Source organism: Alligator sinensis, unplaced genomic scaffold (genome assembly GCF_000455745.1).
Source record: "Alligator sinensis unplaced genomic scaffold, ASM45574v1 scaffold1389_1, whole genome shotgun sequence".
In the NCBI taxonomy this organism is placed as follows: domain Eukaryota; kingdom Metazoa; phylum Chordata; order Crocodylia; family Alligatoridae; genus Alligator; species Alligator sinensis.
The window spans coordinates 362,758-369,120 of record NW_005843026.1 but is presented as its reverse complement, the minus strand read 5'-3'; the positions used below and the strand labels follow the sequence as shown (position 1 = coordinate 369,120).

The 6,363-nt window shown below is 47.4% G+C and overlaps 1 long non-coding RNA gene across 1 annotated transcript; it reads left to right on the top strand.

Annotated features, from left to right (window-relative positions):
* Nucleotides 1-248: 248 nt before the first annotated feature.
* Nucleotides 249-5,264, top strand: LOC102380781. The gene is made up of 3 exons (XR_325287.1): nucleotides 249-332; nucleotides 4,698-4,754; nucleotides 5,052-5,264. It is a non-coding gene; the product is annotated as an uncharacterized LOC102380781 (long non-coding RNA).
* The last annotated feature ends 1,099 nt before the right edge of the window (nucleotides 5,265-6,363 follow it).

Sequence of the window (6,363 nt, the reverse complement as noted above, 5' to 3'; positions counted from 1 at the left end):
CCCAAATCATCTTTGCCCTGTCTCATATAACTTGGAGCTGTTTCCAGACTTTTCTTGGCTCACTGACAGCACCAGTTTGGCTGGAGCAGCTGTTCTTATTTGTATTCCCTTATCTTCCTAGAGCTCTTCATCCTTGAAATGCAGCTGGGGAGTTTCTCAGAAGGGACAGGTTGGATCCTTCTGGGAGGATTCTGACAGCCCTCAGCCCCCTCAGGCCAGAGCTGGGGTTGGTTATTTTAAAGTGAGAATCAAGAACAACTTAATGAGCCTCAGAACTAGGTTACTGATGGCACCAGATGGGCAACCCTAGCACCCCTGTGCATGGCATTAAGGTAAATGGGAGATGGTTGCACAGTCCACGTGGGGACAGTGGGTATTATCTGTTGAATAATCTTCCTTTCTTTGGAGCTCATCTATTTGGTAGGTTCTATAAAGCTTCCCAAATCAGTTGTTAGATGATATTCAGTCTGTAAAGTGGTTTAGTACACAGCTCCAGTGTGGCAAAAGGAGCTAACCCTGCACTGGGCTCCTACAGGGCACAGGCAGAAGCAGAGCCCTTGTGGTCTGTGAACAGAGCTTCCAAGCTGGCACTGGTGGAAAGTAATTCCCCCAGCTGCCTGCAGTTAAATTTGGGGTGGGGGGGGCGGAAGGGTGTTATGCAAATGGCATAAATACCAGCTTTATGTTAGGTAAATAACATAGAGATAGACTTTTGCCTATTGCCTTAATCTTGTGTATTATTTTTATTTTTGTGTGTGTGTGTATTTTCTCAAGTTTTGCACTGACTTAAGAAATTCCATTTTGTATTGCTCGGTAGCTTGATTTAAGTGCTGACCTTTCACTCCTTTGTATGCTGCATGTGTGATGAAATGGATGAGAGTGTGGTTGTGGAAAAGGAAAACACAAGTTGGCAACTGGCTGAAGAATGCAGATGGATAAAAGACCAAAACAAGAAGAATCCAGCCCAGAACAGTGAGAGAACAACATCAATTGACCTTTAAGGTGGAACACAGTGATACATTGGCAACGTGTAGGTGGTACATGCGGGTGCACGTGCACCCCCTGAGCTTGGCGGTGCACCCCCTGCAAAAAGCACCGCTGATGCTGCTGGCAGCACCTGCAGGTGGTCACCACTCGCCACCCTCTCACCTTGCTGCCAACACCACTAGTAGAGTCTGCGGGTGGTCGCTGACCACCAGTCAGCGCTCGCCACCCTGCCACCCCCCCATCACCCACACCACCACAGCCATCTGTGGGAACTCCCCACTCGCTGCCCCCATGCCCCCACCGCCAACACCACTGCCACTGCCTGCAGGCAGTTGCCGTGCTCCCCCAGCCTCTGGGGGCACGTGGCATCCATGCAGCAATAACACAGCCAAAGCTCAGAGAACTGAATTAATTGACAAGAGTATAAAAGATGGGGTGAGACATGCTGATTTTGGGTCTTGTTCTGCATATCATTCTGGAGCATCAGTTTGCCTGAGGATACAGACCAACAGAAACCCGGCTCCCACTCATGATCAACTTAGCTGGCCACTGACTCGAGCACTGATGAGACTGGTAACATATGCCAGCGCAGAAATCGGGGGGCCGAGAGGTGAGAGGGGGGGGGGGGGGGTGTGTGTGTGTGTGTGTGTGTGTGTGTGTGTGTGTGTGTGTGTGTGTGTGTGTGTACTAAGCACTAAATCAATAAACACAGCGTCTTGCCTTGCCCCCTCTTACAAAGGCCTCGCTTTTTATTTTGAGCTAATTGGTTAATGGGGGGAAGGGTTGCAGATTGAGGCCCCTATGGTGAAAGAGGGATTGGGTCAAGGGCTGGGCCTGGGGGCCACTGAAGGGAAAGCTTGCAGCTGTGCATTGCTGTGCATTTCCCAGCTGGTCAGAGATCTTGAGAGCTGGAATATCATGTCAGAGACCTGTTACTCCAGTTGAAGGGCTCAAAGGCGGGTTCCCAGAAGCTATTCTTGATGCCCTGCTTGCATTCTCCATTGTGATAAGAAACAATGGCTGGGTGTCCATAAAGTAAAAGGTTGATGCCCATTAAACAATGTTTTAAAGGAACTAGAGCTATTTGAGGCTCCAGTGCTGTTCCAAAGGAAGAGAAGGGCATGTTTTACAGCAAAACTGTTTATCTCTTCACAATCCCTGGGAGATCCTGGGGTCAAAAAAAACCCCACTCTGATAAAAAGCAGGGCAATGCACATGGCAGCAGTGTGTACCGCCCAAAACTGGAGCCTGGCTAGCCAGAGCCATGCTTCAGCTGCTGGCCAGGTTCCTTGCTGAAGGAGCACCATGTCTGCAGCTCCCCAAGTCCCTCAGGTAAGGCTGCTGCTGCTTGTCCCCAGGGAAACACATTTCCACTCATCTGGATGCAGCCTATGTGTTCATAGACTGTTTCATTAGCTGATGACCAGATCGAATGGAAGGTCAGATGGTAGGCAGGTGTTTTACATGTCAAAGTTGTGGGTTGGCAGGAAAGACTTTCAGGGCTATGTTGGAGTTTACAGGATAGGAAGAAGGGTGAATCAAAGAAGCAAGGTTAATCATTTCATTTGCAGCTCTGCAGGTAGTCCTTCCACTGCAAAACTTGTCACTGGCCTGTGGGACCAGAAAGCAAAGTGCTTGCTAGGAAGACTGAGCTCAACAAGCTATGCACTGATGCTATTTGCCAGTAGGATCCTGCCTGATGTTCTGTACAACTAGGAGGGCACAGATATCTATTCTGTAAAATGCAACAAAATGTATCTGTTTCCTGAAGATAGTCCTGTCCCTGGCATAGACCCTCTGTAGAAAAGTCAAAACCAGCTAAGGTAACCACCTGTACTTGAGAAAATACATGTGAAAGGATTTAAAAAAAAAACCCTTGGGTAGACTTCACCATTCAGTGCACGGAGCATGGGAGGGCACCATATTTGAACATGGCAACAGTTGTTCGTTGGTGACAGCTATCTCCTCTTCTAAGTATGGTACAAAGTAATCTTGGTGTCTAACCCAATGTTTTCAAAATCAAACAATCCAATAAAGATGTTTCCAATGTCATAGTGACAAAAGAAAGTAGGCTTTGCAGTTCTCTCAAAGAAAATTATCTCAACATTACTTTATGAAAATTTGTCTTATATACCAGTTGAAATCTAAATGCTGTATATAAAACTGGAATATCAATATGGAATTCATAAGAAGTGTTATAACATACAACATGATATTAAAGAAATTAATGCTACTATTAAAAGAATGTTTCTTTAAATGTTTTGGGGCAATCAAACGTATCATCCATTAGACTACTTGGTTTTCCTTATACAGTTTTCACCACATTTGCAGTATTCAGTACAAGAAATGTAATTTTTCTGACACTTGTATCTTGCACAGTTACATATCAGCAATAATTCACCAGGAACAAAATGGAGACATTTGTCTGGAAAAAGCTCCACTCGGGTCTTTGTACTACCCCAAATCTTTCAGAATGAACATACTTCTGTAGTTACTATCATCCAGGCTAAAGCATTCATGTGGCACAGAGAAGCATCTCCTGAGATGTCCATTTCAAATAGAGAAAGAAGTGGGGGAAAGCTGTGAGATATGTGTACTTTTGTACAGTGCAAAATGAAGCTCATCAAATGTTTGCAATGAAGTGATTGCTGTAGGACCTTAACAAGTATTCTTTGGCTCTGTTAACTATGGTCTCAGAAAGTGTGTTATCTTCAGCAAAACCTAAAAGGAATTCTCTGGTGATGCATTCAATGCTGGCAGTTTTGTTCCCACTTTGCTGGTGACATCACATTCTGTGAGAATGTGAGCATTAATAAGAACACTTCACAAAGTTGGTCCTAGGGCATATGTAGACAAAACGGGAGTTAATGTAGACTGCCTCAAAATTTTAACGCAGCGCTTTTTTTGATGCGGCATATTTGTGCTTGCATGACACAGCATTCGTGTTCGCACAGCATGGCACTTTTGAGCAAGTTAAGTCTCCTGTGTCATTCCCCACCGATTTCAGTAGGGGGAGTCAAATACCAATCTACCCCACATAATGCCTTTCCTAATGTGTTACAACAGGAGGCACATGTAAACTGGCCTCCCCTGACCCCACCCCCAACCTCTCACTGGGAGTCTCCCCTGGGCACAGTCACTCCAAAAACCTTGTCACTTTCACCCACCTATGCTCGGTCAGTCAGTCTTGTCTCTCTCCATCAGTATGCAATTGTAACCTCCCGTGCCACTCGCTAACGCACTTTGCTCTTTCTGGCCTTTTGGGCGCCTCCATCTCTTTTCTGGTCAACAGCTTGTCATCTGGGCAGATACCTTGAAAGTTCCCCGGGGATTCTTTCCTGCCACATCTTGTTGGTATTGGTTATTGTTGGGAGGATATTTTAAAGTCCTGCCTCCCCTGGTTCCCTCCTTCGGCCTTCTTGCCCAGCCTCCCATTTTGGGGCTCCGCCTCCCCTACACCCCGCCCTGTGCCAACCAAAGATGTTGATTCCAGGCCACAACTGAGACAAAGTCTGCTTGTCACAGTAAGGGCTTTAGCCCTTCTAGGTTCAAAGTCAAGTTTGGGCAGTGTACCATCCAGCTTCAGGCCGTACGTTAGCATAACTTGTATTTCTATCTGCCCCTGGTTGCCTTGCTCCCAGATACACTCCTTTTCCTTTTTCGTTTTGACTCACAGTATGCTGTGGTTTCTCTTCTCTTTCTCTCCCCAGGCTCACCGCTGTTCCAGTCCCAGCCAGCTGCATCCAGGATCCAGGGTCCCGTCCCAGGTAAGAGCTTAGGCTCTGCTGAGCCAGTGTTGTCCAGGCATGTGCCATCCTGGGGCTGCCACCACTCGCCCCCTATTGGGGCTATAGTGATCCTAGCCACTCTGGCCCTTCCAGAGAACACACTTCCAGTCCTCCTCGATTGTTGTCCAGCGGGGTTTTTATTCCCCCTTCAGGGGGCTGGCCGACAAACCAGCACAGGCACACTGCCATAAAACAGGCCCACACTGGTGCGAGTGCACACACTGGTTCTCCCATGGCCAACTACAGCTGCTGTGGCTTTTCTCCTTCTGGTTTCAGCACAGCGTGTTCTCTTGTGGCGGTCCCTCTTTCACCATGCTTCCAGCCCTTGGCAGTGTCCCACCAGCTCCACACCTCCCTCTGCTCCCGTCCACCAAGTAAGTTTTTATCCGTGGTGATATCCCTGCCACAGCAATCCCAAAGTCCCCATCACAATTCCCATCCCAAAGATAAGCCACATGAATCCTCCCCTCCCATTCCTTTCCCTTTCCATCCCACCATGCTACAAATATATGTGCTTTTTCTTTTATTTACTGTATAACTGCTATGATATCATAAAATGTTGAGGGTTTAGAGTAGTTGTTTGTTGCTGCCCAATTGATTGGTGATTGCTGTCGATGTTGGTGGTGGCGGTGAGCTATTCTGGCTTCTTTTTTGTTCTGATGTTTTTGGACTACATTTCCCAGCATTCCCAAGCTCATTGATCTCTGAACAGTTTCCAATGGGGGCTCCCATTGGAACCTTCCCATTCCCTACCCTGGTTCCACTGTCAATCCGTTTGGGTAGTGCGACATATGGCTTTTGGAGGTGTGTTATGAAATGTTTTATAAATGTTTTCGAAATGTTTTTGAAAATGTGGGTTGCTATTTGGCTTGGTCCCCCACCCACCTAGCCCGCTAAGAGGTATAATTAAACTTCTCACCCATGTGGGGGGTGGGAGAGGCTCATTCAGATGTAGGTCATGGTGTTTAATGTCCCCCTCCCACAAACCACTAACAGTCTAGAAGGAGCAAACCCCTGACCCAGTCCACATTTCCTCCCCCTTCCCTTGACCGTCCTCCCCTCTACCCCACATCTGAAACACTGCATGCCCCTGTAAACAGACTCAGATTTAAAGTATAAATTAATTTATTTTAACATAACCAAGAGATAGAACAAAGGAGGCCTAGGTGTTGTTGTTCAGCAATATATCTTGCCATACAATCATGCACAAGGGCCGCCCGACCAGTCTCTCCTTGAGGATTTCTCCTCGGTCCCTGTGCTGCTGCTGCCCAGACACATCTCTGTTGTCTGGCCACTGCCTGTCATGTTTCTTCCCATGACTCATAGATTTCATAGACAATAGGGCTGGAAAGGACCTCAGAAGATCTTTGAATCTAGCCCCCTGCCCCAGGGGCAGGAAGTCAGCAGGGATCATAGGATCCCAGCAAGATAAACATCCAAATTTCTCTTGAAGGCAATCAAAGTAGGTGCTTGAACCAGCTCTGGTGGCAGGCTATTCCAGACCTTGGGGGCTGTGGCAGGGCACTGTGTGTGCCGGCCACTTTAAGGGCCTGGAGCTGGCAGCCACCAGGTGCCTGATGAGGGCAGC